Consider the following 27,207-nt stretch of genomic DNA (forward strand, 5'->3'; position numbering starts at 1 on the left):
ACCGCCTGCCCCTACCCATTGTGGGCAGTGATCCTGTGCTCACCATGACTTGATTTCAGAGCTTCCCTGAGGTCTCCACACAGCACCCACAGCAGAGCTCAGAGCAGGGCACAGATGACCATTAAAGCCTGCACAACCAAATCGAACTTGCAGAATGATACCAGGAAGAACTGCCTCCTTGTCTGATTGGCAGGTCTGCTTGGAAGCATTGATTGGCCAGTGAGACTTACCACTCCTCAAGTTTAAAGTGTGCTTCCAGAGCAGGGTCAAATCTTTTGCAGAGCTCAGGAGGGGTTTACACCCAATTAGCATTTGTTTCTGTCTTCAAAGAGGAATTTCACACCACCCAGCCCTGGGGGAGAACCCACCAAACCAGCTCTGGCTGTTCTGCTGCCTGCTGTTCTGTCTCAAGAACAATGATCCTGCAGTTACCAGGACCTGATTCCAGACCTTACCTTAGCTTTCCACACAACACTTGCCTTCTTCTTCCTGTAATCAATGTGAACAGTTTCCATAGCCCAGTACTCAGTGTGCAGTGGAGATATTAATTTGCCCACAAGTGGAAGGATTTCCCAGCTATTGCTTAACATTCTGTCTAAACTCCACTGCAGTTACCTGGCAACAGCCAGGTATGCTCCTCCCCACAGTTACCTGGCAACAGCCTGATCCCCTGTAAATGTGGCTACTTACCCTTTCCTCTCTTTTGATCTATTGACCTTTTGTTCTCTCTTTCTCTTGCCCTCTTGGGCTCTTCCCTTCCCCTCTCTCTCTGCACATGCTCATGCCTGGCCTCTAATTCTCTACTCTCTGCTTCTCTCTGCATTTCTTTTCCTCTACTACCTTTTTAACTCCCCTCCCCATATCCTGAATAAACTATATTCTATACTATACAGTCTTGTGGCAGGTTCCTCAGGGGAAAGAGCTGTCTTAGCATGAGGCATGGTCCCTCCTGGGGGAAAAATATCTCAGCAGGAGGCATGAGCCTTCCCATACATCCCCTTCCCCTGCTGGGAGCCAAGACCCCCTTCTGCCTGAGAGCAAGTGTCAGGTAAGTAACAGCCTGAGTTAAGGAATACTTTATTTATTGCCCTTCTGCCAGGGACGAAATATTAATCAGATAAGCAACTCGGGCTGAGAAATGTTTTAATTGCCTTCTTGCTTGTGAGAAAATATTTAGATAAGTAATTTGGGCTAGGAATTCTTGTGGACTTAAAGAACTCTGCAATTATGGGATGACCCTGGACTCTGACTGTCAGATGACCCTCCTGCCTGCTTGCCTTTATAATGGCAGCCTGAACAATAAAATTTAAGCACTAGATCAGACATTCAGACTGGTGCTTCTTCCTTGTGTCTCTTATCTCTTCATTCTTTTGCCCCTTTCCCTAGGGTCTTGTCGAATCCCCGCAGGACAGGGCATCTTGGCGCCAGACATGTGGCCCTTTGGGTTGTGGTCGATTGAACATTGCTTCTACAGGGACGTCCTGTAAGCATAGGATCAATGCTTCTCCAGAGAGAAAAGAGAAGAGAGAAGATCCGCATTGTGATCGCCACAGAGTAGCCGGCCTGTGAGATTGATCCAGTGAAGGTAAGAAAAAGCAACGCAGTTATGGAACAAACATTGAGCAAACATGATTTGTTCTTACAGGGTCTCAAAGAGAGCCTCAAGGCACGAGGAGTAAGGGTTAAGAAAAAGGATCTTAAAAGATTTTTTGAATTCATTGGTGCTATTTGTCCATGGTTTCCCCACGAGGGGACTACTGGTGAGAAATGATGGGCTAGGGTTGGAGATTGCTTAAAAGATTTTTACAAAATCTTTGGTCCTGAGAAAGTCCCTGTTCAGGTTTTTTCCTATTGGAACCTGGTGCACGATATACTTCAAGTCTATATACAATTTCCAGATATTCGTGAGTTAGTGAAAGAAGGGGAAAAGGTGTTACAGTGACACTCTAGACCACTCTCTGTGTGTGAGTCTGTTTCTATTCCCATACCTTATTTAGACATCCCTGCTGCTCCCCTTGAGGCTGCTGCAGGTGAGCCAGTAACTGCAAAAACCCCCTCTTGCTAACATTTACCACTCCCTTGCATCCTTAAAATCCCTGGCCAAGAATGGGCCTGATAATCGCCTGCAGAGACTTTGTCCATAGAGGAGGGGGCAGCTAAATATGGTAATCCTGACTTGCTGCCCCAATGCTCATTCATGCCAAGACCACCTCCATATACTATTGCTGCTCCATTTTGTGCCCCGGTCCTCGACTTGGCCAATATTAACAATCATACCACTAAGGCTAAAGCCCAACTTTCACAAAAAATGGCTTCTCTTAGAAAGTTAATAGAGGAAAAATGGGAACATTTCCAGTTAGTAAAAGATCTGGGAGCTCTTGATTTAGAATTACCTTCCCTCTCCCCAATGCCTGCTATCTCTAAGAATAAATCTAAACCAAAATCTCAAAAACATGTACTGGCCTTTCCTGTTACCAGAAGCAAATCTGCTGTCTCTTCCAATAGCAGAAATAAAAACACTGCCTCACCCTCTAAAAGGAGAAATGACTCTGCTGCTGGGGAAGACAATAAGGATATGGTGTCATCAAGCACTGAGGCCTCTGATAATGAAAACAAAGCCTCAGGGGACTCAGAAAGTGAGGAAGATGAAATAAAAACTCAACAGTATCACAAGATAGGGTTCCCTCAGCTGAAAGACTTAAAAATGGCAGTAACAAATTACTGACCAATATCTCCCTTTACTTTATCCTTAAATCAAAATTTGAGTGAACGGTGGCTTGTTCCCAATGATTGTTATTTTTTAGCCCATGCCACTCTGGCTGGAGGCAACTATGTTCTCTGGAAGACAGATTTTGTTGAAAATTGCAGAGAAATAGCACTTCGCAATTCTGTAAGTAAAACCTCTAAGAAGTGGACCTAAGATAAGCTTTTGGGGCGGAGCCCTTATGATACTAATGAAAAACAGGCTCGGTTCCCTCCTGGCCTTCTAGTCCAAATTGAAAATGCATGTCTTAAGGCTTGGAAACAACTTCCTCCAAAAGGATCAGCAACCACTTCCCTTGCCCAGGTCCCCCAGGGCCCAGATGAGCCTTATAGTAACTTTATCTGTTGCCTTACTGATGCAGCTGAAAGACTTGTTGGTCATGAGGAAAACAAAAATTCTTTTCTCAAACACCTTGCATTTGAGAATGCAAATCCTGCCTGCCAGGCTGCAATACGACCCCACCATAGTGGTGCTGAAATTCCTGATTATATAAAACTGTGTGCAGGCATTGGTTCAGCTCATGCAATAGGACTTGCCATTGGAGCTGCCCTTAAGGATTTCAAGCAGGATGACCACCAGAAAAAGTGCTTTAACTGTAAACAGCCAGGACATTTTTCTAGGGAGTGCAAAGCCCCTAAGGCCGAAGGTACTCTCCCTGCCTCTTTGTATCCCCACTGCCATCGAGGTAGACATTGGGCTTCAGAGTGCCATGCCAAGGTAAAAATACAAAATAATACCTTGCCTCAGAAGCAGAGAAACTTCCAGAGGGGCCATCCCCCGGCCCCAAATCCGAGGCAAAACCCTGGGGCTATGAAGTTTGTCCCTCAAACATTAACCCCTCAGACTCAAACATTACCTCCCTCCAAGGAGCAACTGCAAGCAGCACAGGATTGGAGCTCTGTTCCTCCATCGATACAATATTAACACCTGAGATGGGGGACACAAGTTCTACATACTGGGGTCTTTGGCCCCTTGACACCCCCCCACAATAGACTTTTAGACTTTTTTTTTTTTTTTTTAGACTTCTTTTTGGGCATACCAGCTCCACTTTTTAGGGTTTAAATATCTCTGAGTGATTGATAATGATTTCACAGGTGAAATAAAGATCCTGGCCTCCTCCACCTCTGGTCCCTTGACTGTTAAATCAGGAAAGAATTTAGTCCCCCTTTAAATCAGCCCAACTTGTAGAACTTTTTGCAGTAATAAAGATTTTTCAGTTATTAAAAGATTGCCCTTTTAAGTTGTATACTGACAGTGCCTATATTGCTCATTCTGTTCTCATTCTTGAAACGGTCCCATACATTAGACCCCCCACAAATGCTGCTCCTCTTTTTTCTCAGCTTCAAAAGCTGATTGCCTCTAGATGCCACCCCTTTTTTTTGGACTTCTCCGTGCTCATTCTGATCTGCCTGGTCCCCTCTCTAGAGGAGATGCTTGTGCAGATGCTGCCACCCACTTGACCTTTCCAGTGTTGTTAGGTTCTGTAGAACAGGCCCAGAAGAGTCATGCTTTACATCATTTAAATGCTCAGACCCTTCGCCTGCTTTTTAAGATTACTCATGAACAGGCGTGCCAGATTGTTAAACAATGCCCTGCCTGTGTCACATTTTTGCCCACCCCCACCTGGGTGTTAACCACAGAGGTTTGGTCCCAAATGAAATATGGCAAATGGATGTCACATACGTTCCTGAATTTAGAAGTCTTAAATATCTTCATGTGACCATAGACACCTTTAGTGGATTTATTTTTGCTAGCTTACATACTGGAGAGGCTTCAAAAATGTTATAGCCCACGTTTTAAATTGTCTCTCTGTTATGGGTAAGCTTAAAATCATTAAGACTGACAGTGGTCCCGGCTACATTGGAAAAATTTTTCAAGAGTTTTGCCACCAATTACAAATCAGACATATTACTGGCATCCCTTATAATCCTCAAGGGCAAGGCATTGTTGAACGTGCCCACCAGACTATCAAGAACACTTTACATAAATTAAAAAGGAGGAAGTTATCCATCCAGAAGGGGTCCCCTAGAAATATTCTTCACCATGCCTTGTTTGTTCTCAATTTTCTAAATCTGGATGTTCATGGCAAGTCTGCTGCTGATCGCCTCTGACATCCTGAGACCAATATAAACTATGCCACATTTATGTGGAAAGACAACTTTACATCTAGATGGAATGGCCCTGACCCTGTCCTTATCTGGGGCAGGGGCTCTGCTTGTATTTTTGACACAAAAGAAGGAGGAGCCCGATTGTTCCCTGAACGATTGATTAAACAAATAGATAATGACAAAAATGCCTTAGATCACTGATGACAGTTCCAGGGAAGAGAGATCTCCCTGAGAATTCCCTTCACAGGCCATGTCTCTCACAGACCATGTCCCTCACAGGCCATGTCTCTCACAGGCAATGTCTCTCACAGGCCATGTCCCTCACAGTCATCTCCCTCACAGACCATGTCTCTCACAGACCATGTCCCTCACAGTCTCGCACACCATGTCCCTCACACACCATGTCTCTCACAGGTCATGTCCCTCATAGGCCATGTCTCTCACAGTCTCACAGGCCATGTCCCTCACAGATCATGTCCCTCACAGACCATGTCTCTCACAGGCCATGTCCTACACAGGCCATGTTTCTCACAAGCCATGTCCCTCAAAAGCCATGTCTCTCACAGGCCAAGTCCCTCACAGTCTCACAGGCCATGTCCTTCACAGACCATGTCCCTCACAGTCCATGTCCCTCACTGAGCATGTCTCTCACAGGCCATGTCCCTCACAAGCCATGTTTCTCACAGGCCATGTCCCTCACAGTCTTATAGGCCATGTCCCTCACAGGCCATGTCTCTCACAGGCCATGTCTCTCACAGACTATGTCCCTCACAGACCTTGTCCCTCACAGGCCATGACACTCCCAGGCCATGTCTCTCAGAGGCCATGTCTCTCACAGGCCATTTCCCCCACAGGCCATGTTTCTCACAGGCAGTGTCTCTCACAGACCATGTCCATCACAGACCATTTCCCTCACAGGCTATGTCTCTCAGAGGCCATGTCCCTCACAGGCTATGTCTCTCACAGGCCATGTCTCTCACCGGCCATGTCCCTCACAGGCCATGTCCCTCATAGGCCATGTCCCTCACAGACCATGTCCCTCACAGACAATGTCCCTCACAGTCTCACACACCATGTCCCTCACAGTCCATGTCTCTCACAGGTCATGTCCCTCATAGGCCATGTCTCTCACAGTCTCACAGGCCATGTCCTTCACAGGCCATGTCCCTCACAGACCATGTCCCTCACAGACCATGTCTCTCACAGGCCATGTTTCTCACAAGCCATGTCCCTCAAAAGCCATGTCTCTCACAGGCCAAGTCCCTCACAGTCTCACAGGCCATGTCCCTCACAGACCATGTCCCTCACAGTCCATGTCCCTCACTGAGCATGTCTCTCACAGGCCATGTCCCTCACAAGCCATGTTTCTCACAGGCCATGTACCTCACAGTCTCATAGGCCATGTCTCTCACAGGCCATGTCTCTCACAGGCCATGTCTCTCACAGACCATGTCCCTCACAGGCCATGTTTCTCACAGGCAGTGTCTCTCAGAAACCATGTCCATCACAGACCATTTCCATCACAGGCCATAACTCTCACAGGCCAAGTCTCTCACAGACCATGTCCCTCACAAACCATGTCTCTCACAGGCCATGTCCCCCATAGGCCATGTCTCTCACAGTCTCACAGGGCATGTCCCTAACAGGCCATTTCACTCACAGGCCATGTCCCTCACAGACCATGTCTCTCACAGGCCATGTCTCTCACAGGCCATGTCTCTCACAGTCCATGTCCCTCACAAGCCATGTCCCTCAAAAGCCATGTCTCTCACAGGACAAGTCCCTCACAGTCTCACAGGCCATGTCCCTCACAGACCATTTTCCTCACAGGCCATGTCTCTCACAGTCCATGTCCCTCACAAGCCATGTCCCTCAAAAGCCATGTCTCTCACAGGACAAGTCCCTCACAGTCTCACAGGCCATGTCCCTCACAGGCCATGTTCCTCACAGGCCATGTCTCTCACAGACCATGTCCCTCACAGGCCATGTCCCTCACAGATCATGTCCCTCACAGGCCATGTCTCTCACAGTCTCACAGGCCATGTCACTCACAGGCAATGTCCCTCACAGACCATGTCTCTCATAGACCATGTCCCTCACAGGCCATGTCCCTCACAAGCCATGTCCCTCACAGGCCATGTCCCTCACAGGCCATGTCCCTCAAAAGCCATGTCTCTCACAGGCCAAGTCCCTCACAGTCTCACAGGCCATGTCTCTCACAGGCCATGTCCCTCACAGGCCATGTCTCTCACAGGCCATGTCTCTCACAGGCCATGTCTCTCACAGCCCATGACCCTCACAGGTCATGTCTCTCACAGACCATGTCCCTCACAAACCATGTCTCTCACAGTCCATGTCTCTCAGAGGCCATGTCTCTCACAGGCCATGTCTCTCACAGACCATGTCCCTCACAATCTCATAGACCATGTCCCTCACAGGCCATTTCCCCCACAGGCCATGTTTCTCACAGGCCATGTCCCTCAAAGACCATTTCCCTCACAGGCCATGTCTCTCACAGGCCATGTCTCTCACAGGCCATGTCTCTCACAGGCCAAGTCTCTCACAAACCATGTCCCTCAAAAAACCATGTCTCTCACAGGCCATGTCCCCCATAGGCCATATCTCTCACAGTCTCACAGGGCATGTCCCTAACAGGCCATGTCTCTCACAGGCCATGTCTCTCACAGGCCATTTCCCTCACAGACCACGTTCCTCACAGGCCATGTCTCTCACAGGTCATGTCTCTCACAGACCATGTACTTCACAGACCATGTCCCTAACAGACCATGTCCCTCACAGGCCATGTCTCTCACAGGCCATGTCCTTCACACCTGTTGCGTCTCAGGCTATCTCACACCCAGTGCTGTACTGGGGAAACCAAACCATCTCTTCACAGCCCTACATGAAGTGATGTTTCTGTATAGAAGGTTGGATTCAAGGACCACCCTGTTATTCAGGGAGAAGTTGATTTAGTGGAAGAGGACGATCAGTTTACACATATGCTCCCCCTTGAGAATGAGTACAATCCAGAAGATGTCCTTAACATTTTCAAGATGGATCCTCATTTTCTGGAGAATGAAGAGAAGTACAAGACTATTAAAAAGAAAATCCTAGATGAGGCAGACAGTGATTCTATCACAGACTAAAAAGCTGAAGTAGTGAAGGGGAGGAGGTAGAGGAGGAGGAGGGAGAGGAGAAGAAGGGAGGAGGAGAAGGGGTGAGGAAGAAGTGGAGGAGGGTGGGGAGGAGGAGAAGGAGGAAAGGGAATCACAGCCTAGTCTTGTTCCACTGTATAATCTATCTTGCCATTCAGTCAAGTTTAGTCTTTGAAGAGTGTGCACACAAGTTGCTGAAGATGGAGTTGGCCGCAACATGACACCTGTGCCCAATGAAGGACCTGCGCACAGTGTGATGGCTGTGCCCAATGAAGGACCCATGCACAGTGTGACTGCTGTGCCCAAGGAAGGACCTATGCCCAGTGTGACTGCTGTGCCCAATGAAGGACCTGCGCACACTGTGACAGCTGTGCCCAATGAAGCAACCGCGCACAGTGTGATTGCTGTGCCCAATAAAGGACCCTTGCACAGTGTGACTGCTGTTCCCAAGGAAGGACCCATGCACAGTGTGACTGCTGTGCCCAATGAAGGACCCGCACACAGTGTGACAGCTGTGCCCAATGAAGGACCCATGCACAGTGAGACTGCTGTGCCCAAGGAAGGATCCATGCACAGTGTGACTGCTGTGCCCAAGGAAGGACCCATGCACAGTGTGACTGATGTGCCCAATGAAAGGCCCGCTCACAGTGTGCCAGCTTGTCAGCAGGGCAGTTTCACGTGCTGAAAACAGAAGACACAAAACCATGTGAAAGTACCAGGAGCAGCAGGACACCATCCATCACTTAGAGACGAAGAAGCTGAGAAATGTGGCTGAGACGCTCGCTCACCTCTTACACACACACTCGCTTCCGTGGACTCATCTCGGATGTGTGAAGCCTAGTGAAGATACCACGAGGTCGTCCAGCAGGACTTTTGTCATGATCTTCTTCCAGGAACTGTGTGACTACACGGGTCTTCCTAATCTGAACACAAGGCTAAAGGAGGAAACTCTTCCGCCATTCTGTGAAGGACTGTGACCCCTGTGACCCTGAGACAACACACGCAACACCCAGTTTGCTGTTAACTTCTTCACAGCCATAGGCCTCGGGGATTTAACGCTAGAACTTCCAGAACATCTGAAAAATGTTCACTCATCTGTCTGCTGGAAACCAGAGCTGAGCAAAAGAAGCCTTCACATCTTCATCTTCTTCATCATCTTCATCATCTTCATCTTCTTTATCTTCACATTCTATTTCTCCTCCTCCTTCCTCTTTCTCCCCCTTCCTTCCTCCTTCTCCTCTTTCCTCTTCTTCCTCCTCCTCCTTCCTCTCCTTCTTCCTCCCCCTGCCTCCTCCTCCTCCTTCCTCTTCTTCCTCCTCCCCCTCCTTCCTCATCCTTCCCCTTCTCCTCCCCCTCCTCCTCCTCCACCTTTTTCCTCCACCTCCTCCTCCCCTTCCTCCTCCACCTCTCCTTCCTCCTTTTCCCCTTCCTTCTTCCCCTAACTTACTCCTTTTCCTCCTTCCTCTTCTTTCTCCTTCCCCTCCTCCTTCTTCCTCCCCCCTCCCTCCTCCTCCTCCTCTTTCCACTTCTTCCTCCTCCCCCTCATCCTTGTCCTCCCCCTCCCTCCTCATCCTTCCCCTTCTCCTGCCCCTCCTCCTCCACCTTCTTTTCCTCCACCTCCTCCTCCCCTTACTCCTCCACCTCTCCTTCCTCCTTTTCCCCTTCTTTCCTCCCCTACCTTACTCCTTTTCCTCCTTCCTCTTCTTTCTCCTTCCCTTCCTCCTCCACCTCCTCCTCCACCTCCTTTTCCTCCACCTCCTCCACTTCCTCCTCCTTCTCCTCCTCTCCTTACTCCTCCAACTCCCCTTCCCCCTTCTTCCCCTTCTCCCCCTCCTCCTCCTTCAAACTCCTTCTCCTCCAGCAGTCAGGAATCTGTCTCAGCTAAAAGTACAAAAAAAGAAGAGACAAGGGAAGGCCAGAGGTGAAGAAGCAGATAAGTTAGCCAGGGGCCACCAGGCAGGAGACAGGATGTGAAATGGAGCCAAGGGCCACCAGGCAGGAGACAGGAGGTGAAATGGAGCCAGGGGCCACCAGGCAGGAGACAGGAGGTGAAATGGAGCCAAGGGCCACCAGGCAGGAGACAGGAGGTGAAATGGAGCCAGGGGCCACCAGGCAGGTGACAGGAGGTGAAATGGAGCCAGGGGCCACCAGGCAGGTGACAGGAAGTGAAATGGATCCAGGGGCCACCAGGCAGGAGACAGGAGGTGAAATGGAGCCAGGGTCCACCAGGCAGGTGACAGGAGGTGAAATGGAGCCAGGGTCCACCAGGCAGGTGACAGGAGGTGAAATGGAGCCAGGGCCCACCAGGCAGGTGACAGGAGGTGAAATGGAGCCAGGGGCCACCAGGCAGGTGACAGGACGTGAAATGCAGGCAGGGAGGACAAGGCACCAGGAAGGAAGGACGGACAGAGCTTGGTCTGAAAGATACAGAGCTCAGAAATCAGCAAATGCAGACTGGCAAGATCCCCTAGCGAAGCACATGGAGGACAGATGCCATGAGAATAGGGACAGAGGAGCTGGCAGTGGCCTCTCGACAAGGCTCACACAGAGAGCCACAAGAAAAGCATGGGGAGCCAAATAAGACGGAGACATTCTACTTTTTGGTCAGGCTATATAATGACAAAATACCATGTGTGGAGAAAGTTAATACTTATTTTTGTGTCACTAAATGACCCATGGACGTATACTGAAGATACCACATGCTTTCTAAGGTGCAGCAATATGAAACTTAACAATTTCTTCTAGGACATGGAGCTAGTGCTGATCCACTTCCGGTACAAAGGTGCATTTGCTGTTCAGAATGTAACCTCAGTGGCTTCATTCCGTGTCACTTTTTAAATATATTATGTGAATGATGGCAAGAAAGTTCAAATTGGCCCTGACTGAATATAAGCTTCATATATTGGAAAATCAAGTGAATTAGAAATATTCATGATATTCTAAATTCTAATCAAAAGACCCTGAAACTATAGAAGTGGTATCATTTATTTCTTCTTCATTGCATTAGATACAGTTGACTGAATAAATTTGAGAATAGGCCTTAAAATGTTCGTCACGTGAGGTCGTTCATAGCACTGTTGATGCATGGATTTCACTGCAAAATTATTTCAATATCTTACTGGACAGCAGCACTGAGGCATTAAACAACTCCTTGTCAATAATTGATACTGCCCTTTTCACCAAGATACAAGTGGGCCCAATAAGTTTCTTCTATCACCCCATCCCCCACATTGCAGGTTGAACCCAGGGTCTCATTGACTCTGAGAAAAACACTCTGCCAATGAATCACGTGCACACCTTCAATATTTTTTCTTTACATTTTTCCATCAGTAACAAGTATTTTCGAGCTCTGACCAAAAGCCCCCTTTCCCCAAGAGATCATGAACACTTTCTCCAAATATATGCTTGGCATCTGTAATACTTATTTTAGGCTCTAGGATGTGAATATGAAACTGATAATCATTCCTATCCTCTTTGCAGCGCAGAGAAATTGAACTTTAAGAAAGGCAGTCGATCTGGCTAGGATCACACAGTGAATTATCAGGGGAAGAAAGACCATAACTTACAACTTAGAGCGCTGTTGGCAACATTATCTGGATGTTAAAATGGCTATTATTGATTTAAAATAGACAATCTTTAGGAAACCTAATGTTTCAGTGGCAAAGTACAATATATATATATATATATATATGTATATATGTGTGTGTATACATATACAGAGATATATACGTATATATATGTATACATATATAAGTGTGTATATCTATGTATATGTACATGTATATGTATACGTATACATATATACATATATACATATATATGTATACATATATGTGTATATACATATATATATATGTGTATATATATATATATATGTATATATATATATATATATATATATATATATATATATGAAGACCTGGACTACTTTATAAGGGCAAAATATCCCATAGATCATGTATCTCCTCCAACTTATCCAAATAAAGGTTAATGAAAGAAATACTGTATTTTTTTAAAATAAGAAAGTAACGGGAAGTGTCTCTATTTTACTAAATAGGATAAAATATATTTCCAGAAGTAAACTTCTGAGTATTTGAAGGGTTAAACTTAATCAGTTTAGGATATAAACTGGATTACTTTTCTTTATCACTACTAGTATCATATATATGTAATTATATTTATAATTCATTCATTTTATCACTACTGGTGGCAAGTATATGTAATTGTATGTACAATTCATTCATTTTTATCACTACTGGTTTCATGTATATATAATCGTATGTATAATTCATTCTCTCTCTCTTATTTATTTATTTTTTTTTTTGGTTTTTTGAGACAGGGTTTCTCTGTGTAGCCCTGGCTGTCCTGGAACTCACTCTGTAGACCAGGCTGGCCTCGAACTCAGAAATCTGCCTGCCTCTGGCTCCCAAGTGGTGGGATTAAAAACATGTGTCATCAATTACTGATCATTATTGGTTATCAATTAATATTGATAATTATTGATTACTATTTATTGATTATTGATTGGCATTGATTATTGATGTCCTTCATCTACCTTGAATTCACAGTTTTCACCTTTGGGAAGAGCTAAATATGAAGAGACTACAACACTGCCTATATTCTATTGTCTGCCACTGATTCTTGTATGAGCATGCATCTAAATGCCTTCATAAAAAGGTTATCAAATTTTGGTCCCCAAAAGTTAGGCATACATTCAGACATTGAAATATTTGTGTATGTGCTGGTCTACTATACCTGATTACATGAATAACTATAAATATATATGTATATATAATATATATATATATATGTCCTATAACTTGTGATATAATGTAATATAACATTACATATATACCTTGCTTTTTAAAATAGTCTTTAAATGCATCCCTCCTGCCATTCTGGAGTTGACACTTAATGTGGATAAAGACTGCCAGGCTTCATATTCTTTTACCAGAATAATCTTTTGGTCCAATTATGCAAATACTCAGTCACATATTAGGCTTATTATCACTATCAGTTAGATGGTCAATATATCTATTAATTATCAAACAAATATAACATTAGAGAAGATCTAGGAGAATAAATGCATTTCTTGTATATAAGAACTGGTTCTTAATGTGGCTACATAGTTCTGAGATCCCAAGTGTGAGATGTTATCATTTGTGCCTGCCGATCATGTAGGAAAGAGTGTTGAAATCACTCACATTTTACATAATCTGTATGACTGGGACTACTTTTTTGTGACTGAGTTTTCCTGTAGTTTTCTGTCTTTGACTCTTCAACTGATCTCTAATCCAATTTTCATGTCTTTGGGATTTAAAGAATATGTTTTCCAATTGTTAGCCACAGAACACTGTGTACACTTTGACAGTGATGGTGGCTTCACATTATTATACTTCTCTGTTAGGTCAGTAGGAATTTTATTTCTGATGTATTCTGTTTTATCCTACACCTCAGTAGAAAAATAGTGAAAATCCTTATTGGTGACATTTTTATAAGCCATAATTAGGTTTAAATTTATAAATATATGAACTGGGCCAATGCACTTTTCAGGTTTCAAAAGAAAAACTTAGCTTCAAACAGTCCTATTGAAATTGCAAATTTCATCAAAAGAGGATGTTTTTCATTTTTACTTCTGACAAGAGGTAATTTCTAATAGTAGTAGATAATCTGCCATCTATCCTGGGCCAGGTGAGCACATTTCATAGAGAGAGAAGATTTCTGTGTTCAGATATCACTTAAAGGTTCTCAAAGAATTAAGAAGACTGAGGTGTTAAGAGAAATCTGATATCTTTTTTTATGAAATTTACTAGTAACAACACACTGAAAGGTAACATTAAATTGATGTGTAAAAGAGCAAAAAGGTTAATATTCTAGTTATGTGGATAATTGTATCATATTGTATATTTTGAAATAGATAAGTTAATTTATATAAAATATATCTTAAAATAATTATTGTTTGTTGAATATTAACATTTGAATATATTAACATCATGTTCTACAAAAATCATGAGAATATTATTGATAATTTTTTCACTGTGCATAAAGCTAGCATTTTTAATGTTTACTACAAAGAGAGTTTGCTATTTTGAAATCTGTAAAATATTCTTACTGATGAAATAATTTCTTTCCTACAAACACTGATAATTATTTTAAGTATACTGATTGTTAGACAATGTACACAGATGTATAATGTGCTTTGAATACTCCCACACGATATCATATACGGGTTTTTGAATATAATTTTTAATGATTCCTTTTTAATATTTTATTCTCCTTTACTAAATTCCCCCAAAATATTTTGTATGTTTTGAAACAATTTAGTACTCAATGTTAGATATAGGATTCATGGTTATGGATATTATTAAATATTCATTAATAATATTTTAGGTTATTAAAAATATGAATATAAAAGTTGAACAAATTTGCGATATATTACCTGATTCTCAAAATAATAAAAATATGATGTATAAATTGGATTTAAATATTAAAAATTTTAAGGAGAATGTGTTATAGCTTTTATGTGTGGTTTAAGCCATGTTTATTTATTTATTTATCTGTGGAATTACAACTCCAAATATACTTTAGAATAGTCTTGCTCAAGAGGACAAGAATCTAGTTCAAAGATGACAGAGATATAAATAATCTTTATCAGTTTTCACGAATACAAAATTTAGCATATTATAGTACCATACATCTATGAATTCTTAAATTGTAGGGAGGTCTAAAGACTTCTAATTTATGAAACTTATTCAAGAAATTTAGACAGAAATATAGCATGTCTCATATTACAAACTTTTGCAATTTATATTTCATGTTTCATACATCTCCCTTAATCATTTTTATGCCTTGTTCTAGAATACAAAAAAGAAAATATGAGTTTCTTCTGGTAATGATTTTTGCTGCTGAGGAGATCAACAAGAATCCTTATCTTTTACCCAACATGTCTTTGATATTTGACATCATTGTTGGCCTATGTGGAGATACATTGGGAATTCTGGATTTAGTATATTCACAACAAAACCATAGTTTGGATTTTATTAATTATATCTGTGGATTAGATCCAACGTGTGGTGCAGACATTATAGGACCATCATGGAAATCATCCTTAAGACTAGCACTTTATTCTAGGACACCAACAGTAAAAAGGCATAACACTGGAATAGTTAACATCTTTTAAATTTCATTTGCATGTGCCTACAACAAAGCTTGAAGAGCATGCATTTATGTGTGTGCTGCTACACACATATTGTGTGTGTATATATATGTATATACATAGTATATATATTATATATTGTATATATACATATATGTGATAAAGAGTTAAAAATTATATCTAAGCAAACAGAGAAAACTGTTTTATAGGACATTCAGACTTATCAGAAATTGTCTAGAATCTAATAGAAATATATATATATATATATATATATATATATATATATATATATATATATATATATATAGTAAAATCTTAATATTCTTAACAGGAGTTCTGAAGGTGAGTAACATTACCTGTATATAAGTCCAAGTGTCCTAATGATTATATTCCTCATGTGGATGTTTCATCTTCTCTTCTGCATCCTTTAGGTTTTCTTTGGACCATTTAATCCTAACCTAAGTGACCATGACCAGTTGCCCTTTGTCCATCAGGTAGCCACGAAGGACACCCATTTGTGTTATGGCATGGTCTCCTTGATGGTTCATTTTAGATGGACTTGGATTGGACTGGTCATCTCAGATAAAGACCAGGGTATTCAGTTTCTCTCAGACATGAGAGAAGAAATGCAAAGGCATGGGATCTGTTTAGCTTTTGTGAATGTGATCCCAGAAAACACGCACTTATACATGACAAGGGCTAAGGTATATAATGAACAAATTACAACATCAAGAGCAAGGGTTGTTATCATTTATGGTGACATGAACTCTACTGTAGAAATCAGCTTTAGAAGATGGGGATATTTAGGTGCTCAGAGAATCTGGATCACAACCTCACAATGGGATGTTATCACAAATAAAAAAGATTTCACCCTTGATTTCTTCCATGGGACTGTCACTTTTGCACACCACAAAGGTGAGACTGCTAAACTTAGGAATTTTATGCAAACAATAAACACTGACAAATACCCAGTGAGCATTTCTGACTCTGTCCTGGGGTGGAATTATTTTAACTGTTCAATCTCTAAGAACAGCAATAAAATGGATCCATTTACTTTCATCAACACATTGGAATGGACAACACTGCACAAATATGACATGGTCCTGAGTGATGAAGGTTATAATTTGTATAACGCAATTTATGCTGTGGCCTACACCTACCATGAACTCATTCTTCAACAAGTAGAGTCTCAGAAAATGGCAGAACCCAAGGGAGTATTAACCGACTGTCTGCAGGTAAAGTTTCTTACATTTCATTATGTTTAGATACATCAATGTGATCTTTTAAATGGACCCTGAAAAACAACTGTACATTTGTTAGAGATTATTCTCTCTGTGGAAAGATTTCTACGCTGCAAAACTCCCCATTGAATCTTTAAATGGATAAATATCATACACAAGGATAAGATTTAAATGGAAACAATATATTTTTGAATATCGGGGAGCTTTGTGAAAACGTGTCTCAACATTTCCCCAAATGAATTCAAAATTTAAAATAGGAGCCAACAGTTTTATGTAAAAGCCTTAAGTGATGAGTAGGTTAGAATATTTTTCTAAAGAATAATTTCTCAAGAATACGTACATGAGCTGAGCAGTGGTGGCTCACACTTTTAATCCCAGCACTCGATTGGCAGAGGCAGGCGGATTTCTGAGTTAGAGTGCCAGCCTGGTCTACAGAGTGAATTCCAGGACAACCATGTCTACACAGAGAAATCCTGTCTCAAAAAAAAAGAAAGAAAGAAAGAAAGAAAGAAAGAAAGAAAGAAAGAAAGAAAGAAAGGAAGAAAGGAAGGAAGGAAGAACAGGTAAATGAGCTGGGATTAATAGTTACTCATTTAACTTACCAATTATTTATATAACCATAAATGACTAAGACTGCACATTTTATTAAGTTTGTGGGGTTTTTTGTACATGCATAATGTATATATATATGAAAGACCCAGAATTGTTCTTAATTTTCACAACTTGCAGACATTCAGACTTCCCCTTCATATGCACATACATGGCTTCCATGTTTTACAAAGTATTTTTGACAAACATGTGCACACTACACACGCACATAAAAACACACACACAAAATCACCATGTTACTTCATATTTGGTAATAATTTTTCTAGCACATTTTATCATTGAACATTAGTATTGAGTATATTAATTTTAATTATCAATAAGGTATATTTTACTACACAAGATTACTTTAATACAGCTGTCTTTTCTGAAAGTCTATAAAAAATTAGAGGAAATTCTCAATTTGGCATTCCCTTTATTGATATGATATGTAACTATTTAATAATGCATCTCATTTAGATTGCTTCCTCGTTGAAAACCAGGGTATTTACTAACCCTGTTGGAGAACTGGTGAACATGAACCATAGAGAAAATCAGTGTGAAGAGTATGACATTTTCATCATTTGGAATTTTCCACAAGGCCTTGGATTAAAAGTGAAAATAGGAAGCTATTTTCCTTGTTTCCCACACAGTCAACAACTTCACATATCGGAAGACTTGGAGTGGGCCACAGGAGGAACATCAGTGGGTATACCACAGGTTTTTTCAGAATATCTAAATTTTAAAATATAAGGCACTGAAGTAATAGCTCTGTCATTAAGACCAATTGCTACTTTTACAAAGGACCATCCTCAGTTCCAATCACCACAATTTGATAACTCTCAACTTCATGTAAATCTGGTCATAGGGATCAAAGGCCTCTGGATTCCATGTTCAGTTGCACCCACATGTCTATTCAACGACATGACACAGGCATATATTTATTAAACATATAGTATTATATCTGTACATATATATATATATATATATATATATAATTAAAATTTTGTAACTATATGTAAATTACAGAATTTTTTGACTCTGTGTGAACATACTTATAGTTTAATTAAGTACAGCACATATTTATTAACAGAAATCTTTCTCCAGATTCAAGGTTTTTTAAAATTTATATCTTTTTATTAGTTATTTTATTTATTTGCATTTTAAGTATCATTAGCATTCCTGGTTTCCCCTATTCTGTGGTGGATTCCTCTATCGGGCATCAGTAGAAGGAGAGGCCCTTGTTCCTTTGGAGGCTTGGTGCCCCAGCATAGGGAAAGGACAAGGTGATGAGGCAGAAGTGGGTGGGTGGGTAGGGGAGCTCCCTCATAGAAGTAGGGGGTCGGTGGGATAGAGGGTTCAACATTTTCTTTTAAACTTAGGAAAACTTCATTAATTTTATGAGTGTCTTATATAACATATTTTGTTCATACTCATCAAACAACTTGTTCTTGATTTACCATACAACTCAGTGTTCTTATTTTTTATTTATAAATAATTATAGAGAAACTGATGCCAAGTAAACATTCCTTTTTGATTAATCAGTTTAGGAAGGAAAAATTTTAAATTGCTACAAACTGAATGTTGCACATATAATATTACACGTTATATAAATGTACTGTGACTTTCAGTGCTTTTTGGGGTAATATAAAATAAAAATGTCCCTAAAATATTTAAGTATTGCTGGTTATCAGGGGAGTATTTATAGCCATATCTTTTAATATCCCACATAGCAATCTATAGGTCATTATATGTATGATGTATACATAAACTACACACACACACCCCACTACATATATGTTGCTTCAGGTTCCCTCCTCCAGGTGTAGTGTACCATGTACTGCTGGATTCAGGAAAATTCATCAGAAAGAAACAGCAGACTGCTGCTTTGACTGTGTCCAGTACCCAGAAAATGAGGTTTCCAATGAAACAGGTACATGCTTGCATGCAGAAGAGAAATTGTTGAATTCGAATACCTTCTCACTCCAGACTAGAAATATGATATGGCCTAGATGGAAACTGAAGACCCAAACTCTCATGTTTAGAACTTAATCAGTTAAATAATATCAACTTCTTTTGGACTTAGCAAATAATCTGCAATATATTCTACAAACAGCACATTTCTTTCGCAATATGATGGTTACTGATTTTATGTTAAGACCAGATGCTTGGGTTTTGAATGAATATCAGCTGAAAACCATCCACTCAGATCTGTTCTCTCAAAGTAAATAGCCAGGATTGGCTATGAGAGTATAGGTCTTCAACCCTGTCAGAAATTCAGAATGACAGTTAACTGAAATTATAGGAAGCACAAAGTATAGCTTCTAAAACTTAGCCAATTTATAGAGACTGCTGAACACCTGAAAAGCCCCTATACTACAAAACGCTGGAGCATCAAATGTTCAGCCTTTGTGCCCAGAGTCATCTGACAGACCTTAGTGATGCAGGATTATTAAGGGCTGATTACTCTGTCTAGGCAGATATAATCAGTCGAGTCATTCTGCATGTGTGTCCTTTTCTGGACAGTAATTTTTCTGTAGATGGAAAGAGGCAATTCTTGCCTAGTGGCTGTCACTACACAACTGGAGTAACTCCAAGGATGCTCAATTTCTTCTTAGAATCCACGACAGGAAGCTGTCAGGAGCAAACAGGTCTCTAATCAAAATAAACATTAATATATAAATATTTGTAACATCAATTCTATGGACTTCTGACGTTTTGAAAACCAACTATCCATGTAAGGTAACCTGGACTGTTGTCTGTTAACTCCTCTCAGCTATTTCTAAAGAAAATATAGAAAACACCCTAACAATAAACTCAAAGCCATGAATTTGCTATAGTCCCTGAAATCACAGGCTAACCATCTCAAATCAGTTAAAAAAGTTAAAGAAGGACTGGGTCTAAGCCTTGTATTCCTAAATGTGTTATACAGGCACAATGCCTATAGAAAGTAACAATATTCATCTCACTTTTATATCAATAATAAGCTCATACCAATGAAAACCTTAAATTTGAAATCAAAGTAAATTTTGTACCATTGAAGAAATTATAGATTCATCTTGATATTAATTATACAGATTTCTACCAATAGGTTATGGATATGCAATGAGTCCTAGCTAATCCCCCCTGTTCCAACAAAACCACTACTTTTCCCTAGAAAAACAGACCAATGTTAACCACCTTAGTCCACAGAGTGGACATTTCAGCTGACATTCATTCAAAAGCCAAGAAAAAAAGGCAGGTTCAAAACTAAGTGCTTTAGTTAGGACAAATGATAGAGGTTCTGGTTAGTCAACAAGATGATGGACTGGGTATTAGGACTATCTTGTACCTCACCAGTACAATTAGGAATAACTATGCTTTAATTGCATTTTGCGAGAAATGTTTTATTTTAACAGGAAGGGTGAAGCTAGATGATGAGAGAGAAAGAAAGAAAGAGAAAGAGAGGGGTGCATGGAGGCAGATGTTCACGTGTCTCCACCAGTCAAAGATAATTTATATATCTAGGTTGGGTAGTGGGTTACACTTCTGATTGAGCATTACCAAACTTATAAAGCCTTTGATTAACATTTTAAAAAAATGTATAAAAGCAAAAAGGAGGAGGGGGAATGGGATAGGGCTTTCTAGGGAGGGGAAATCGGGAAAGGGGATGGCATCTGAAATGTAAATAAAATATAAAATAAATAAATAAATAAATAGTAAAATAAAAATGAAAAAACAAAAAACAAACAAAGCAAAACAAAACAAAAAAAGACCCGATGCTCAGGGTAACAGTAATTGTTTAATGAAAGATATTTTAAGAGCTTAGATGGCTTAAAGGATTAAGCATGTCTTGTCAAAGAATTAAAACAAGAGTGAAGATTTCAAGAATGCAGCAAGAGAGGGGATAGCGCTTATCATCAATCCCAGCCTAGCTAAGGAAAGAGGGATGACTGTAAATATCCATAATCTTCATGCCATATTAAATGTGTATTTGGGAAGAAAGAGATCTTACCACAATGACAGGGACATGCATTTGCCAGTGAGGCATACAGTTTCAAGAATGAAAATATTTCTTCATGCAAACAGTATTTGCATGAAGAATTGTGTGCTCTGGTTCCTATGGGTAGATACAGACAAAGGGAACAACTCTCAAAGCAAACAAAGTACATAATGTATTTCCTCAACTGGCATCAATAACTATGTCTGTGAGTAGTGAATTTATGGTTTGAGGAATTTCATAATCTGAGATGATGTATATTATTCATCATCATAATTTTCCTTGTTTTGTTTTATAAATAATGTTTTTTCTGTTTCATTCCCTATGATGGTGTTTTGTTCCATCACCAAGCCTATGTTAATAGAGAACAATCATAAGTCAGTGGTCCCTATGGCAATAAGGAATGAAATAGATGCTCAAAACCAAATTATGTGTTGATATATCCTATTAATAATACAAATACACAATTATTGCCTACATAATTATGATATCTTATAATGGTTTATTGTTCAATAGCAGATATGGAACAGTGTGTGAGGTGTCCAGATGATAAGTATGCCAACTTACAGCAAACACACTGCCTCCAAAGATCTGTGTCCTTTCTGGCTTATGAAGATCCAGTGGGGATGGCTCTAGCCTGCATGGCCCTGTCCTTCTCGGCCATCACAATTCTAGTACTAGTCATTTTTGTGAAGCACAAGGATACTCCTGTTGTGAAGGCCAATAACCGCATTCTCAGCTACATCCTGCTCATCTCCCTCATCTTCTGTTTTCTTTGTTCATTGCTCTTCATTGGACATCCCAACCAGGCCACCTGCATCCTGCAGCAAACCACATTTGGAATATTTTTCACAGTGGCTATTTCTACCGTGTTGGCCAAAACAATAACTGTGGTCCTGGCTTTCAAGCTCACTACCCCTGGGAGAAAGATGAGAGGGATTATAACAACAGCACCTAAGTTGGTCATCCCCATTTGTACCATAATCCAACTTGTTCTCTGTGGAACCTGGTTGGTAACATCTCCTCCCTTTATTGACAGAGATATACAATCTGAACATGGGAAGACTGTCATTATTTGCAACAAAGGTTCTGTCATTGCTTTCCACTTTGTCCTGGGATACTTGGGTTTTTTGGCTCTGGGGAGCTTCATTGTGTCTTTCTTGGCTAGGAACCTTCCTGACAGATTCAATGAAGCCAAGTTCCTAACTTTCAGCATACTGGTGTTCTGCAGTGTTTGGATCACCTTCCTCCCTGTCTACCACAGCACCAAGGGAAAGGTCCTGTTAGTGGTGGAGGTCTTCTCCATCTTGGCCTCAAGTGCTGGGTTGCTAGGGTGTATTTTCATCCCAAAGTGTTATGTTATTTTATTGAGACAAGATTTAAATTCTCTTCAGAAGTACAAAGATAAGTTTCATCATTGAAACTTCATTAGTTTTAAAATGTTAGATGGTACTTAATATATCTTCCTGCTTTGTCTTAACAAAAGTACTACTAAGTCATACAAAAATTTTAAATAATATACTATCACAGCAGGATAGCACTGCCTAATGAAATACCCATGACTAAGGCTTGGTAGAAAATGGTTTCATTCATGAGTACACAAACCTCAATTTTGAGTATAGGTAATCTAAATTGAGGCATAGCTGCTGTCATTTTGATGTGTATGTGTATAAGCAATTCTCTTAATTAATGATTAATATAAGGTGACCCAATTGTTTGTGAACAGTGCTACCTCCAGGCATGTTGTTCTGGGAATTATCAGAAAGAGGATTTGAGACAACATGGACATGACAGTTGTAATGAGCATAGTTGCATAGATTCTAACTGGGTCCTGCATCCATGTTCTTGTCTTGGTGTCATTCAATTAACTGTGACAAAGGTACGCAGGGAAATCAATACTGTTTTCATATGTTCCTTTTGACCATGATGTTTTGTTACAGCAACAGAAACTAAGATATTAGCAAAATGGCAAGTTGTTTCACTAATGATTTGTAATATTATAGATTATGAATTACTGATACAATAAAAAGAACCAATTTGAAAAGAGAAACAAGAGTGAGTGTTAGTAGTGTGTGGAGCATAAACGCAGCATTGCATATTGTTGATAACCAACAGAGGAGCAGGATTTCGGAGTAGCTTTACAATATATCATGTATATGTTAAAAATATCAGGTAACATATTAAGACAAGTACAGTATATGAAAAGAAATAGGGGTTTCAGAGTGTGTCTGCAGTATAAGGCTCTTGTACTTTTATGAAAACATACCATTTAAACATGAAATGAACCTGTTTCATTCAGTGAGAAATATCAGTAGTGAAAATAATATCATATACAATACCTTCATCACAATAAGGTCAACGATTTTTGTGACCATGTAATTCACAGTACATGAAGGGTCTCATTATGAATTTTTCAGAATAAGAGTTACTAAATCTTTTTCCCAATTTTTTTATTGGATATTATATTTAATTACATTTCAAATGTTATCACATTTTTTGGTTTCTCCTCTGGGTATTTCCTATCCAATCCTCTCTTCTCCTGCTTCTATGAGAGTGCTTCCTCACCTGCCCACCTACTCCCACTGCCTCCCTGCCCTTGAATTCTCCTACACTGAAGCATCAAGCCTTTACAGGACCAAGGGCCTCTCTTCCAATTGATGTCTAACAAGGCCATCCTCTGCTACATATACAGCTGGAGTCATGGGATACTACATGTGTACCCTTTGGTTGGTGGTTTAATTTCTGGGAGCTTTGGGTGGTCTGGTGTATTGACATTATTGTTCTTCCTATGGGATGCAAACCCCTTCAACTACTTCAGCCTTTTCTTTAACTCTTCCATTGGGAGACCCCATGCCCAGTCCAATGGTTTGCTGTGAGCATCTGCCTCTGTATTTGCCAGGCTCTGAAAGAGCCTCTCAAAAGAGAGCCACATTAGGCTCCTGTCACAAGCACTTTTTCGCATCCCCAATAGTGTCTGGGGTTTGTGTTTGTATATGGGATTGATCCCTAGGTGAGGCAGCCTCTGGATGGGTTTCCATCAGTCTCTAATCCACACTTTGCCTCCATATTTCCTCCCATGAGTATTTTGTTCCACCTTCTAAGAAGGGCTGAAGCTTCCTCACTTTGGACTTCCTGCTTCTTGAGCTTCACATGGACTGTGAATTTTATCTTGAGCATTGTATCTTGGGTATTCCATACTTTTAGGCTAATATCCACTTATCAGTGAGTACACACCATGTGTATTCTATTGTGACTGTTACCTCATTCAGGATGATATTTTCTACTTCCATCCATTTGCCTAAGAATTTTATGAATTAATTTTTTAATAGCTGAGTAGTACTCCATTGTGTAATTGTACCACATTTTCTGTATCCATTCTTCTGTTGAAGGATATCTGGGTTCTTACCAGATCCTGGCTATTTTAAATAAGGCTGCTATGAACATAGTGAAGCATGGGTCCTTGTTATATGTTGGAGCATCTTTTGGGTATATGCCCAGAAGTGGTATAGCGGGGTACTCAGGTAGTACTCTGTCCAATGTTCTGAGGAACCACCAGACATATTTCCAGAGTGGTCGTACCTGCTTAAAATAGTTATACCAGCAAAAATCGAGGAGTGTTTCTTTTTCTCCACATTCTCCCTAGCATGTGTTGTCCCCTGAGTTTTTGATCTTAGCCATTCTAACTGGTGTGAGGTAGAATCTCAGGTTTGTTTGGATTTGCATTTCCCTGATGTCTAAGGATGTTGAACATTTCTTTAGGTGCTTTTTAGCCATTTGGTATTCCTCATTTGAGAATTCTTTGTTTAGCTCTGTACTCCATTTTTAATTTGGCTCTTTGGAGTCTAACTACTTGAGTTCTTTGTATATATTAGATATTAGCCTTCTATTAGATATGAGATTGATAAAGATCATTTCCCAATCTGTTGGTTGTCATTTTGTCCCATTGACAGGTTTGTTTTGTGTTGTTTTGGTTTTGGTTGGTTGGTTTTTTTTTTCTCTACAGAATCTTTGCAATTATATGAGATTGCATTTGTCAATTTTTGATCTTAGAGCATAAAGCATTGGTGTTCTGTTCAGGAAATTTTCTCCTGTGCCAATGTGTTCAAGGCTCTTCCACATTTTCTCTTCTATTAGTTTCAGTATATCTGGTTTTATGTGAAGGTCCTTGATCCACTTGGATTTGAGCTTTGTACAAGGGGATAAGAATAGATTGATTCCCATTCTTCTACAAACTGACCACCAGTTGAACCAGCACCATTTGTTGAAAATGCTCTCTTTTTTCAACTGGATGGTTTTACCTCCTTTTTCAAAAAAGAAATGTGACCATATTAGTGTGGGTTCATTTCTGAGTTTTCAATTCTATTCTGTTGATGTATTTGCCTGTCTCTGTACCAATACAATGCAGTTTTTTCACTATTGTTTGAGGGAAGGTGATTCTCCCAGAAGTTTTTATATTGTTGAGAATAGTTTTCACTATCCTGAGGTTTTTGTTATTCCAAATAAATTTGCAAATTGCTCTTTCTAATTCTGTGAAGAATTTAGTTGAAACTTTGATGGGGATTGCATTGAATCTGTAAATTGCTTGCCTTCAGCAAAATGGTCATTTTTACTGTATTAATTCTGCCACTCCATGAGCATGGGAGATCTTTCCATATTTTGAGTTGCACGTCAGTTTCTTTCTTCAGGACCTTGAAGTTCTTGTCATACAGATATTTCACTTGCTTGGTTAGAGTCATGCCAATGTATTTAATAATATTTGTGACTTTTGTGAAGGATGTTGTTTTCCTGATTTTTTCCTCAGCTTGTTTATCCTTTGAGCACACTATTTTTATCCAGATGATATGATAGTATACTTAAGTGACCCCAACATTTGCACCAGAGAACAACTAAATCTTATTTGAGCCTAATATTACACATACACACACACACACACAAACAAGACACACATTATTATTTTTGAATATCTGTTGTTGAATCCAGTGTTATTTTTCTCTTAAAGTATTGTTACATTATTTTTCAACTGCTATTTTGTAGTCTGTTTTTTACATTGTAATTTACATGTTCTTTCTTTACATTCTGTCTCTAAAATATTCTTTTTACCCCTTCCTGCAATCCTGAAATGCACAGGCTTTTTAATTCATTATTTCTTACTGAATGCCCAAGTGTATTTTTATATATGTATATATTTTTAAATAAATCTGTAGAAAACATGTAAAATTGTATGAATTTATATTCTAAAGTCTCATTATTTTGAAATACACAAGTAACCTTTGTTCCCTTTCATGAAAATGAAAACCTCTAACATTCCCTGATTTATAGTTTCCTGTAAATGCTTGTGTAGGCTAAAATTTGGAAACTTTCTTCCATCAAGTTTGGTATGATCATGGTTGTGTTCTTTCTTTAGATCACATGTTAGGGGTAGTATTAATAAGACATCATAGTCTACTTATGCCAGTCCTAGGAGATATATCTTAACAGCCAGCTTTCAGTCTCAGGATCTTTCAAAACCATCTTCTTCACATTTCTCTGAGCATTGGATGAGGAAAAATTTTATAAGAGGGAACATTATTGGTTTTAAGTGTACATGTAGAATTGGGGGAATCTTTCTGGTGTGGTTCCCACTTGGTCTTTATTCTTTTTACCTTTTCCTCTAGTAGCATGGGGTATCACTTATAGCAATTTGAATTCTATGCATCATAAGTTAAGCTTCTTGTTGTGGACCAGCTTAACTCATCCATATCTGATGAAATAAGTCAGGGCTGTCTTCAGGAGTATCTTCTTACTATCAGTTTGTATAAAGCAACAATACTACTCAAGACTCATGGATCTGTGTGGGAAAGCATGCCAATAAATACAATGGGCAGAGATGTTGGGTGATTTCATGGAAACACTATCATCAAAACACAAAAGAACTGATGATCAAATGAACTCACAGATAATTTCTCATTATTCATAAAAACTGCACATGTTCAATTCATATATTATCCCACTACTAATAAGGAGGCATGGACAAGTGAAAATACATTATTTATTAAGAATTCTTGGTGGTACCTGTCAAAGAACATTCTTCTGGCATGTTATGCTGAACTTCATTATGATTACCATCCATGTTCTCTATATTGGTGTTATATCACTTGACAAAGAAATTGAGGATACAAAACAAAAATATCCACATAAATGCATTCTTAACAAAATAAAAAAAATCATTCATAATGGAAT

General features: G+C 40.0%; 1 pseudogene; it reads left to right on the plus strand.

Annotated features, from left to right (window-relative positions):
• Positions 1-22,409, plus strand: part of LOC143437340 (vomeronasal type-2 receptor 116-like) — a 409,964-nt pseudogene extending 387,555 nt beyond the window's left edge.
• Positions 22,410-27,207: the final 4,798 nt, after the last annotated feature.

This window comes from Arvicanthis niloticus, chromosome Y (genome assembly GCF_011762505.2).
Source record: "Arvicanthis niloticus isolate mArvNil1 chromosome Y, mArvNil1.pat.X, whole genome shotgun sequence".
Taxonomy (NCBI): Eukaryota; Metazoa; Chordata; class Mammalia; order Rodentia; family Muridae; genus Arvicanthis; species Arvicanthis niloticus.